This window comes from Emys orbicularis, chromosome 6 (genome assembly GCF_028017835.1).
Source record: "Emys orbicularis isolate rEmyOrb1 chromosome 6, rEmyOrb1.hap1, whole genome shotgun sequence".
NCBI classification, from domain to species: domain Eukaryota; kingdom Metazoa; phylum Chordata; order Testudines; family Emydidae; genus Emys; species Emys orbicularis.
Genome location: NC_088688.1, coordinates 5,144,003 through 5,156,082, shown reverse-complemented (window position 1 = coordinate 5,156,082; position 12,080 = coordinate 5,144,003). Strand labels below are relative to the sequence as shown.

Genomic DNA, 12,080 nt, shown 5'->3' with positions numbered 1-12,080 from the left:
TAACTCTGAAATGTTCGAAACTCTGAACACAACATTATGGTTGATCTTTCAAAAGTTTACAATGGAACATTGACTTAATACAGCTTTGAAACTTTACTATGCAGAAGAAAAATGCTGCTTTCCCTTTATTTATATTTCAGTAGTTTACATTTAACACAGTACTGCACTGTTGGTTGGTTGGTTTGTTTATTTTGGACTCTGCTGCTGTCTAATTGTGTACTTCCAGTTCCAGATGAGGTGTCTGGTTGACTGGTTAGTTAGTAACTCTGGTGTTCGTAACTCTGAGGTTCTACTGTATAATTAAACATAGAAAAAATTAAATCCCCCATATATCCCTCATGGAAACATCAGGTAAAAGAAGTGTTTAAAAACAAAAAAAAAAGGGGGGGGGGAGTGATAGAACCACCCTTGTTTTGTATTCCTTTCTCAGTGGTTACTGTGTCCTTAAAGTTTTGCTTCTCTCCATGATATTTCAGGTTTTTGCATATCATTGTGATGTAGGCTCCTCACAAGACTGGACTTGAGTTACTAATTAACATTATTGACAGGGATACAGCATAATTGACAGATAGGAAGCTCTTTGTATTTACAGTTCTGCGGTCATTTTACAAGTAATCACACTGCTGTATTTAAGTGGCTCACTCTCATACTCTTCTGAGTGAAGCTCTTTTTATTCTGACTTAGCAGGTGAGTGTCTGGAAAGAGATTTTTTATAAAGGTTTTTTTGTCCTGAGTTAATTGTGGAATCATGAGACTAGGGAAGTAGACACAGAACTATCTTTGTCTGGAATGGGTCTTTGTAAAACAGTCATGGGCCAGGAAATAGCTGACAAGAGCAACTCACTGTATTCAGTCTCTTTATTTTGGGGCTTGCCACCTCCTAGTCTTCCAGTACTTAGAACCTGACAGAAACAATCGACTCACAAGAGTCACTAAACTGTCAGATGGGAACAACTGAATCACTGTATTTGAATGGTGTCCTAGGACAGGTGAGGCTCCAGTTCACTTAGCTATCCTGTACCCCAAAGCTTCCTCCTTGGGTGTAGGAGATGGGTTGACACTTGCATCATGTTGATTACTTTCTTGATTGTTACTGCAAACATTTAACGTGTGCTCTGGCACTGATGATTATGAACAGTTAAACTGATTTTTATGTTCGGAAGAGAAGAGGTCAGAGGTTTCTGTTAATTTATAACTATACTGCTCTTAATTTTTGCTTTAGTCATAGCTAAGTGATATTGCAAAGTGGTAGCTCGAAGTATAGTGTGGGCACAGACTTCCAATTTATGTAGTATCTTCCATCTGAAGATCCCAAACTTGACAAATAGTACTGACTGTAGCCTTGTGACCCTGGGACGTATTATCTCCATTTTAAAGACAGGGTAAATGGAGGTAGTGCGAGATTGCAAAGCTGGGAGTGCTCAGATACCACACTCATTGTGGTGTAAATATTTAGATAGTTGTGAGTTGCCCATGGTGTCACAGTGAGACAAGAGCTGCATAAAGAATGGAGAAATGCTCCTGCCCATTCTAACCAATGGAGATGCTGCTTCTCCACTTAGATGAGCTGCCTTCTCTCAGGGTACACCTATGCTGCCACAAAAATACCCCTTGGCAGCGAGTCTGGAGAGCTGACTTGGACTTGCGCTACGGGGCTAAAGATAGCAGCTTAGCTGTTCCCACTGAGGCTGGAGCCCATGGTTTGAACCTGGTGAACCTAGCAGAATGAACCTAGCAGAAACATTTGCACTGTTGTTTTTAGCCCTGTAGCACGAGCCGAAGTCAGTTGACCTGGGCTCAGACTTGGTGCCACCGGTTCTTTTTTGTAGTATAGACATACCCTTGCTCTGTAACTTCCCTTTCTTTGCACTGAGCTTCCGCATCACAGTGTACAGGTTCTGAACATTTTATTTCCTTTCAGGAGGTGCTGGCTGTATTGTGGTATCAGTACAAAGGAAGACTTCAAATGCACTCTGGAGAAACATTTCATTAATGAAAAGACCTGTGATTTTAATACTGAGGTTGGTGAACTGGGCAGTATTCAGGGTAGTATTGCAAAGAGAACTGGCTGTCTCCTAGTTTCCCTTGGAATTTGGAGCAAAGACAGTTGATCATTCTTATACCGTCATGGAGCCCTGTAGTGCATATTCTTCTGTTTTTTACCCAGACTATTGACACACAAATGTGACACTTTGTTGTCACCAGGTAGCACCGGATTTATTTTCTAAAGTAAGCCGGCTTGGCTCAGACATGCTGGGGAAGGAAGGCAGACTGGAATGGTTCCTAGGTGATGTGGGGAGGGAATCTAGTGTTCAGGGACTTGTCATATTCTCCCTCACAGCTTTCTGTCTCCTAGAAGAAAGTCCAAGGGTTAGTTTGCCTCACTTCTCCCTTGCAGTAATGACAATCAGCTGTGCACACTGCACTCAGGCATGTGAAGTCACTGTCTGTTGGTTTTCCCAGTGGAGCTGTCTACAGGCACAGCTGTTGAACAGTCATGTGGCTGTCATAACCAGCAGTTTAACACCAGTCTTGGTTTCATTTTGTAACTGGATTGGAGCTGGTGCAATTGGGTCAGAAGAAAAAGAGGCTACTGTATTTCTTAAGACTTCTCTTACTTATAAAGCTAGTAGCTTTGGTTTGTTATAGCATTGCCTGCCCTAAACATTTATGTGGTGGCTGCTTTCTTGAAACTGTAGCAGCAACTGTTAATGTGCAGAGAGAAATGCTAGTATGCGCTGTGTACTGCTGGGCAACTGAAGGTGATGTAGGCAAAAATCAGTGCAGAATTGCCAGCCTGTATGAAGACAATGGACCAATTTATGAATTGCTGTTCCTTTAACAAAATTTAGTTTCATATCAAAAGGCTAGGAGAATAAACTGGCAATGAATGCTTTCTTAACATAAAAGAGGGAAAAATTGTGTGTTCAGATGGAAGCAAAGGGCAGAAGGGAAAGATAAACTTGATCTTTACCAGTGTGAGATTAAAGCTGGGAGACTTTCATAAAATGCTCAGTGTAAACGCTGGGCTGGAACTTGGGAGAACTGGAGTCTGTTCTCGGCTCTGCCACTGGCCTGTTGGATCACCTTGGGCAAGTCATTGCACCTCTGCTTCAGCTTCCTCATCTGTAAAATGGGGATAATGATTCTTCCTTCCTTTGTAAAGCCTTTTGACACCTATTGAAGAAAAGGGCAGTATTAGAACTAGGTGTTGCTATTCTTATTTATTATGGGACTGTGGCAAGATAATTCTCTGCTTTGGGCTGGTTAAGGAAGTATATGCAACAGTGAAATACCACTTTCTTCTGGAATGGGATATGAAGCTGATGGGTTTTTTCCAATGTTTATTTAGAAGCAGCTTATTTTCTGGATGTGCTTTTCCTTCTCTCTACTGCTCCCCCACTCATGAGTATGAAATTGCCATTTGTCCGGGGAACGCTAATTCATACATTGCGGGGTTGGGCTCCGGTAGGCTTGTAATTCTGTGTGTCTCTGTCACCTTCAGTCTCGCATAGTTTCATGTGTTTTTTCTGTACATGAATTTAAATCAGATCCATTCTGAGTCAGTTTGGTGAAGTGCTGATGTACATCCTACACCTGGTCATCAAGAGGTCTCTTCCATTTCTCTTTCATGTGATTCTGAATGAACAAACAGAAAACTTGGTAGGTGCTTTAAATAATAGAAATAATTACACTCAGAGCACCACTGTTGGAACATAGACGTTATCATACAGGATCAAGACCAGGATCCATCTAGTCAGGTATCCAGTCTCTGACAGTGGCTAATATCAGGTACTTCAGGAGAAGGGTGGGGCCTTGTCTGTTACGGGGAGGTCTAAAAAACAAACTACCAAAGAAAGGCAATCCATAATGGCCAATCTTGCAATTGTCTGCCTTGGAGGGACACTGCTTCCTAACAGTAGGCAGTTGGTTTGCTAATGCCCAGAAGAGCTGGGTTTCATCGCACTCGTGAATTTTTCTTAGCTAGTGTAAGTGCAGCAGTTCACATAAACCTCATTGTTTGACTGCAGAATCAGGGCGGTGTTGCCTGTATCTTCCTCTTTCTGGATCCTCAAGATGATGTCATCGGACTTGCTATCTGAGCTGTATTTCTTCTGTTTGTAGAGTGGTCTGTGGTAGGGCTGCATCCTGCTGCAGAACGTGAAAGTAAAGAGATTCTGAAGAATAAATCCCTTTCTGTATTCTGCTGGACTCTCTGCAATTTGTCCACATCCTTTCTGTAGTGGAGGGCCCAAAACTGGCCGCAATACTCCAGATGTGGCCTCACCAGTGCTGAATAGAGGGGAATAATCACTTCCCTCGTTCTGCTGGCAACGCTCCTACTAATGCAGCCCAATATGCTGTTGGCCTTCTTGGCAACAAGGGCACACTGCTGACTCCTATCCAGTTTCTTGTCCACTGTAATACCCAGGTCCTTTTCTGCAGAACTGCCGCTTAGCCAGTCAGTCCCCAGCCTGTAGCGGTGCATGGGATTCTTCCGTCCTAAGTGCAGGACTCTGCACTTGTCCATGTTGAACCTCATCAGATTTCTTTTAGCCCAATCCTCCAATTTGTCTAGGTCACTCTGGACCCTATCCCTACCCTCCAGCATATCTACCTCTCCCCCTAGGTTAGTGTAATCTGCAAACTTGCTGAGGGTGCAATCCATCCCATCATCCAGATCATAATGAAGATGTTGAACAAAACTGGCCCCAGGACAGACCCTTGGGGCTCTCCGCTTGATACTGGCTGCCAACTAGACATTGAGCCCTTGATCACTACCCGTTGAGCGCGCCGATCTAACCAGCTTTCTATCCACCTTGTAGTCCATTCATCCAATCGTTTTTTAACTTGCTTACAAGTGTACTGTGGGAGACCGTATCAAAAGCTTTGCTAAAGTCAAGATATATCACGTCCACCGCTTTCCCCATATCCACAGAGCCAGTTATCTCATCATAGAAGGCAATCAGGTTGGTCAGGCATGACTTGCCCTTGGTGAATCCATGTTGACTGTTCCTGATCACTTTCCTCTCCTCCAAGTGCTTCAAAATGGACTCCTGGGGGAGTCAAAGTCTACTTTTCTGAAGTCCAGGGTCTGTATTCTGCTGCTCTTCTTTCTTCCTTTTGTCAGGATCCTGAACTCAACCATCTCATGGTCACTGCTGCCCAGGTTGCCACCCAATTCTCCTTCCACTACCAATTCTTCCCTGTTTGTGAGCAGCAGGTCAAGAGGAGCACGGCCCCTAGTTGGTTCCTCCAGCACTTCCACCTCCCCAACACTCTCCAAAAACTTCCTGGATTGTCTATGCACTGCTGTATTGCTCTCCCAGCAGATGTCAGGGTGATTGAAGTCTCCCATTAGAACCAAGGCCTGTGTTCTGGAAACTTCTGTTAGTTGTCCGAAGAAAGCCTCGTCTACCTCCTCCTCCTGGTCTGGTGGTCTATAGCAGGTGCCGACCACGATATCACCCTTTTTGCTCTCACTTCTAAACTTAACCCAAAGACTCTCAACAGGCTTTTCTCTAGTTTCATACTGGAGGTTTGAGCAATCATAATGTTCTCTTACATACAGTGCAACTCCTCCACCTTTTCTCCCCCGCCTGTCCTTCTTGAACAGTTTATACCCATCCATGACAGTGCTCCAGTCATGTGAGTTACCCCCACCAAGTCTCTGTTATTCCAATCACTTCATAGTTCCTTGACTGTGCCAGGACTTCCAATTATTCCTGCTTGTTTCCCAGGCTTCTTGCGTTTGTGTACAGGCAGGCACCTAAGATAACTAGTCGATTGCCCTACTTTATCAGTATGAATCAGGAGGCCTCCCCTGTTGCACCCTCCTCCTTGTGTTTCCTCCTGGTATCCTACTTCCCCACTTACCTCCGGGCTTAGGTCTCCATCCCCCGGCAGACCTATTTAAAGCCCTCCTCACTAGGTTAGCAAGCCTGCCTGTGTAGATGCTCTTCCCTGTCTTAGTTAGGTGGATCCCATGTCTTCCTAGCAATCCTTTTTCCTGGGACAACATCCCATGGTTGAAGAATTCAAAGCCCTCTCTCCGACACCACCTGTGTAACCACGCATTTACCTCCACAATTCAATGGTCCCCACCTGGGCCTTTTCCTTCAACAGGGAAGATGGACAAGAACATGACTTGCGCTTCAAACTCCTTTACTCTTTTCTTCCCAGAGCCCGTAGTCTGTAGTGACCTGCTCACGATCGTTCTTGGCAGCATCATTGGTGCCCATGTGGAGAAGTAGGAAGGGGTAGCGGTCCAAGGGCTTGATCAGTCTCTGCAGACACTGTCACATCCTGAATTCTAGCTCCAGGCAAGCAGCACGCTTTGGAGTTCAAGCTTCCCCAGCCAGGCAGGAGTGGAGGAGCTGCCCAGGGTTGCTCCCTGGCAACTGAACACTGCATTCCAGAGCTGCTTCCGGTGTCGTGCACACCAGCCCCTCAAGTTGTTGGGGGTGGGGTGGGGGCTGAACCTTTAAATTGTGACACCCCCTCTCACTCGCAGCAGGCACCAGTCGTCTCTGGCAGAAGCCCCAAGCCCCACCACCCTGCAGCAGGGCAGAAGCCCTGAGCTTCCTTCCCTGTCCCCCGTCTGGTAGGCATAGGATGGGGTGGGTGGGGGGAGAGAGGGTCCGCAAGCCACACTTTACTCTAAAAGAGCCATAGTTTGGCCACCTTTGCTCTATAGATTTTCTTTATAGGACCCATTTCCGATGTGGCTAAAACAGAATTAGGTGCCCTGTTGCAGCTGATAGGCCCTCAGACATTTAACTGAAGCGCCTTTAGGGAAGGGCTACATTTGGTAGGATTTCCTTATGCTTGTCTAGTTCCACAGTAACCAGAATCCTGTAGATTCAGTCCACTGGTTGCAGCTTTCGTTTCCCCTAAAGGGTAATAACAGGGTAACCGATGAGAACGTGGCTGCTTTGTACCCATTCATTGACCCTTGGTTACATTTTTAAAAACAAGGTTCCTGTGAAACCTGTCTAACACAGTTTGGCCAGCCACTGTGCACTGACCCACACCTAGCTTTCTTCTTCTGTAGATTGTAATTTAAAAAAAACCAAAATAAATGATAAAATAACCCACTGTTCAGCACAGTCTGGACTGGCTGGACAAACTTAGAAACAGATTTAGCTGGCACTGTGTTCAGATATGAAACAAGGTTCCTGATTCTGTTTTAGTCCCAGTTGTACATAGGACCATAGGTATAAGTTTGGCTTGTCTTTTTAGGTTGTAATTTAGAACTTGTCTTTTGGCTGTACAGTTTCTTTGCTGAGTATTACATGTGGGGAAGAAATGTTTCAGCTGACAGCACAGCTCGTTGGACTTGTAAACAGTACCTAAAGTGAGTATTGTTTCCCTTAAGACATAGCAATGGTCACTTCCCCAGGCTGTAATCCTTGGCAGAATTTATATTGAGAGAACACTTACTAGAAGCCCTGCCACAGGAAAGTCAAAATCTCTTCACCTTGCACGTATTTCTGCATAGACTCTTTCCTAAGACCCAGACTTACCATTCTCTCTTCTCAGCCTGACCACAGGGGTTGTACCAGGACAGATTTTCGTTGTTTTAGGTGCTCGAATACCCGTGATAGGTACAGTGCCTGATGCTAAATAGAAAAGAGTGAACTAGCATTGAAACTTACTCAGACTGAGTGAAAAATCATTTGTCTTTGACTATTGGAACAGGTAGTTGACTAAATTAAAATCAAATGGTATTGTGGATGAGCTGGTCACAACTCCATAGTATTAAGATTGAATTGAGGCTTGCATTCTAAGCCTTCTTTTTGTCCACTTCAAACTTGACTGGAATAACAAATTTGTTAGCAAATTGGGGTGCTTAATAGAATACAAGATAAAGGGGTTTTTTTAGGAAACTTAGTGTCAGATTCAAGATGTGTATGTTGCTCAATCAAAAATCACATTTTATTCAATGAATTCCATGATTCTTCAGCCCATGTGCTTTTCACAGTAGTAGTACATTTTTGGACCTTCCCGTTTCATACGTTAATATGAGGCATGGTTCAGAAGAGAATAATGTAGGATCCAGTCCCTACTGGGAAAGTTTCCCTGTTAATGTAGCTGTCATCAAGAGATGTCAAGGGCACACTAAATATGGAGATTTATTACTGACTTCAGTATCAGTTATGAGTTCCCAGGTGCGTTGAGATTTGGTGGAAATTTTGCAGTTGATGGATCTGTATATTTAAAGTGCTTCAGGGCTGTGTTGCCATGGCTGATAGATCTGTCTTAGAGCAGGGGTAGGCAACCTATGGCACGCATGCCGAAGGCGGCACACAAGCTGATTTTCAGTGGCACTCACACTGCCCGGGTCCTGGCCACCGGTCCGGGGGGCTCTGCATTTTAATTTAATTTAAGCTTCTTAACCATTTTAAAAACCTTATTTACTTTACATACAACAATAGTTTAGTTATATATTATAGACTTATAGAAAGAGACCTTCTAAAAACGTTAAAATGTATTACAGGCACGCGAAATCTTAAATTAGAGTGAATAAATGAAGACTCGGCACCCCACTTCTGAAAGGTTGCCGACCCTGTCTAGGGGGAAAATGGTGGGGGCTTCAGTGTATTAGAGTCTGGGATAAAAGTAGCATTTTGGGGGAATAGGGTGTTGCCAGAAGCTGTACGGGGTGGGTGGAGAAATCATGGTGGTCTAGAGTAGAAGCAGGTGTGTCTGAAAAGCTAAGCAGATGGGGCAGGGAGAGTTGACTTTTTCAGGTGGAAAAGTCAAATACAACATGCTGTGTGAAGTTCCTATATTTGACATCTCTGTGAAACTGATTGAAACAAGAAGTTCTGCCCTATTGGAAAAGGTTAAGCATGTGATAAAAGGGGAATGCATGTGACTTTAGTATAAACGCAAATGGATGAATTTATAATTCAAATTAAACACTGGCCCTATTATTCTTGGGCAGTTTTATGTCCCATGTATGCGGAGTCTGATTTCACACAGTTATGAAACAGTGACTGATATTTGACCTGCTTAACATAAAGGCTAAAATCTGCTGCATCTCTCTGCAAATTTTTCTGCATTTTTTTTTTTTTTAGACAATTTTACTAAACAAAACCAGAATCCAATAAACGTTTACAATTGATAAGACCGACAAAAACACTTGTTAAAAACCATAGCAGCTACTATAAATACAAAAGACCCCAAAGAAGTGACATTAAAAAGAAAAATGCAACTGTTGCTTACAGTTTAGTGAATGTCATTATAGATGGGTTTCTTTCCATGGCATGGAGGGAGTTTGTATAACATCATGGTGTGTTAAACCTCCACTGAACTTGTGATGTTAGTTAACAGTATCATTTAAATCCCCGATCATCAGCATGTAACCAAAGATCATATAACATTTGTTTTTTTTCATAAGGTCATATGTCAAATGAAATAGTTTGAGATACCAGTTTAGAGCTTATCTCTAATAAAAGCAGTGGGACTGGGATTCATTATCCAGAAACTCAGAATTTGCTTCTAGGTAACAGAACAAAAGGTATTAACTAATTCCAAATCATTCCTGTGCCAAACCTTTCAATAACCTCAACTCAACAGGCATAAGGAAATCCTAACTAGCATAGGATTTTTCACTCACTTTTACCTAGAGTTTATGGATTAGAGACACAAAATTAGTATTATGGGGCAGTCCCAAAAGCTGATTTAGAGAAATGGGGTCTGGGACGCCTTTGGGAAAACACTGTGCAGGATCTCCTGTGTGCCTAATATCGGAGTATAAACTTTCTGCCTATCGGGCGTCTCCCCCAATATGCAACAACTAGAGCAGAATTCTAATCACATGCTGACTTGGTGTCTAGATCTTTGTCACATGTGCAGAATGACCTAGTATTTTTCAATCAACTTGGCCAGAAGAATAGAATAAAATCAAGTTGTAATTTGTTTCACTTCATCTTAATGTTAGCAGCTCTTCCGTATGTGATGGTTAAATAGACCAGAGAAAGCTAGATAGTGCTTTCCTTTTTAAAAATAATTAAATTTTAGGTTAAATTTTAATGTGTTAAGGGGAGAAGCTAATAATGCTGCCTAGAGCCAGGCCCGATTCAGGAAGACACTCTCAAAACTTCCTGGTTCTCTTCCTCAGTGGTATGGTTCTGTCATGAGACCAACTACAGCTAAACCAGTAAATGAAATCATTTGATGATAGACATTTAGAGCTCTTCATCTGAGGATCTCTGAGCTATTTGGAATTGGTATTGTCCGCATTTTACAGATGGTCAAAATAGAAGTTAAACATAACTTGCAAAAGGGACAAAAGTGCATGTTTTCCCCTTTCCTTTTCTAGAACAAGGTAGGCCTGGAAAGCTCTTCAGAAATGATTGTTTTACTTCAGAAATATCAGGGATTTCAAGTCTTATCTTCCCTGGCTTTGCTAGAGGGCTTAGAGGTCCCAGAGATGTATTGTGAGCTTTTCCCAGTCCTTAATTTAAGAGGTAATGATGGTGGATCTTCTCTTCCAGCTGTTTATAGAATGTATGAATTGAATAGATGCCAAATAAAGTGTAAACAGCCTGAATACATATCACTTCCCTTCTCAATCAGATTTCACTTGCTTGATATATTATGCTATAAATCGGCTAGCTCCCTGGTTGTCTATAGAGTGTTCTGGGAAGAACAGAGTAGATAAGGCTTGCATTTGTCATGTAAAACGCATTCAGGGAAACATTCTTGTGGTGGCCATAAAGCCCACTAAAGAAGCCAGAAAAGGCATAAGCCCATTTTCCTCCCCCCCTTTTAGATTAACTGTAAATGACTTGCCCTGTGCAATATAGGGTCAGTGGCAGAAGCGGTAATAGAACTTGCACCTCCTCTCAGCCCTATGCTCTGACTGCTGCACTGTGCCCTCTCTGATTTGTTGAGGGTTTGAAAGTCCAGCATGGCTCGACTACTCCATATATCCTATGTGAGGATGTTCTCTCTGGTGCTACTGAAGAAGCCATCAGCAAATCCACTCCCTCCAAGTTTCTATGTGTCCCCAATTTCTGGTGAGACGTTTGCCTGACAGCCACCTTGCTGGCAGAGTTTCATGAAGCCTATGGGAAGCACTGCGCCAAGGGGAGGCAAATCCAGTCCTTTCAGGAAGAAAGGAGGGGTTGGGAAAAATAAAGAAGAGAACAGAAGATTTTCCCCTTTCCATATATCCAATCCGATCCCTCCCAGGAAATGTATGCAGTACTCCACCCTTAGGACAGTCACCATCCACTGGTCTTCATGAGACTTAGCAGCTCACCCTCTCCCCAACCTAAGGTTGCCAACCCTCCAGGATTGGCCTGAAGTCTCCAGGAATTAATATTTAATTAAATTAAATTCTGTTTTTTGTTGTAATGGCCTCGTTTTAAACAGGCTGCTTTCTCTGCTCGTGCGCTGCTTCACTGTCCCACTGTTTTGCTGTCTCGTTCTTCATGCAATTTCCACTGTCATGTCTCCAAAGATGGCCTCAAGCTGAAGAGAAGGTATGCATGGGCCTGCCTCCGCCACAGCTCTCGCCCATATGTTACCATGTTATTAACCAGTTGTAGTTGATAAAATAATACTTGGTTAGTCATCTTGCTATGAGAATAGTGTACATGTGGGTGTGCAAGCAGTACATTCACACCAGGGTGGATTTGATTTAAATCATGATTTAAATCACTTGTCAGGAAGCCTCGATTTAATCATGGATTTCTACATAAAAGTGCATTCTTGTTGGTTGTTATAACCTTAATACATATTCTTCACAACTCAGAGATAGATGTAGGTTTCATTTTTAGAAGGTACACACTACACATTTTTAAAGTGATTTATTTTGAAAACTTTTCAGATTAGTTTTACAGCTATATCAAAAAATGAATGATTGTTTGGTTATTTCATTTACCAAAGGTAATTGAAGCAGATAGTTCACCTCACAATGACTTCCTAAATATCTCAAATTCAACAGGTTAATCATTAATATTTGGAGGATTTTCTTGCCATGCTATATTAGGAGGAGAACATCACCAGGCAGACATTTCAATTGTTTTATTTAACTAAAACAACAATGTTATGTATTCTGGATT

The 12,080-nt window shown here is 42.7% G+C and overlaps 1 protein-coding gene across 4 annotated transcripts in view; it reads left to right on the top strand.

Moving 5' to 3' along the window:
• Nucleotides 1-12,080, top strand: part of UBAP1 (ubiquitin associated protein 1) — a 59,289-nt gene that overhangs the window by 9,622 nt on the left and 37,587 nt on the right. For 2 of the 4 annotated variants that reach the window (XM_065405875.1, XM_065405874.1), the window contains one exon: nt 1,922-2,021. The exons of the other annotated variants lie outside the window; for them this stretch is intronic. The gene's annotated coding sequence lies outside the window, so the exon portion shown is untranslated. The remainder of the gene's footprint in view (nt 1-1,921; nt 2,022-12,080) is intronic. 4 annotated transcript variants of the gene reach the window in all.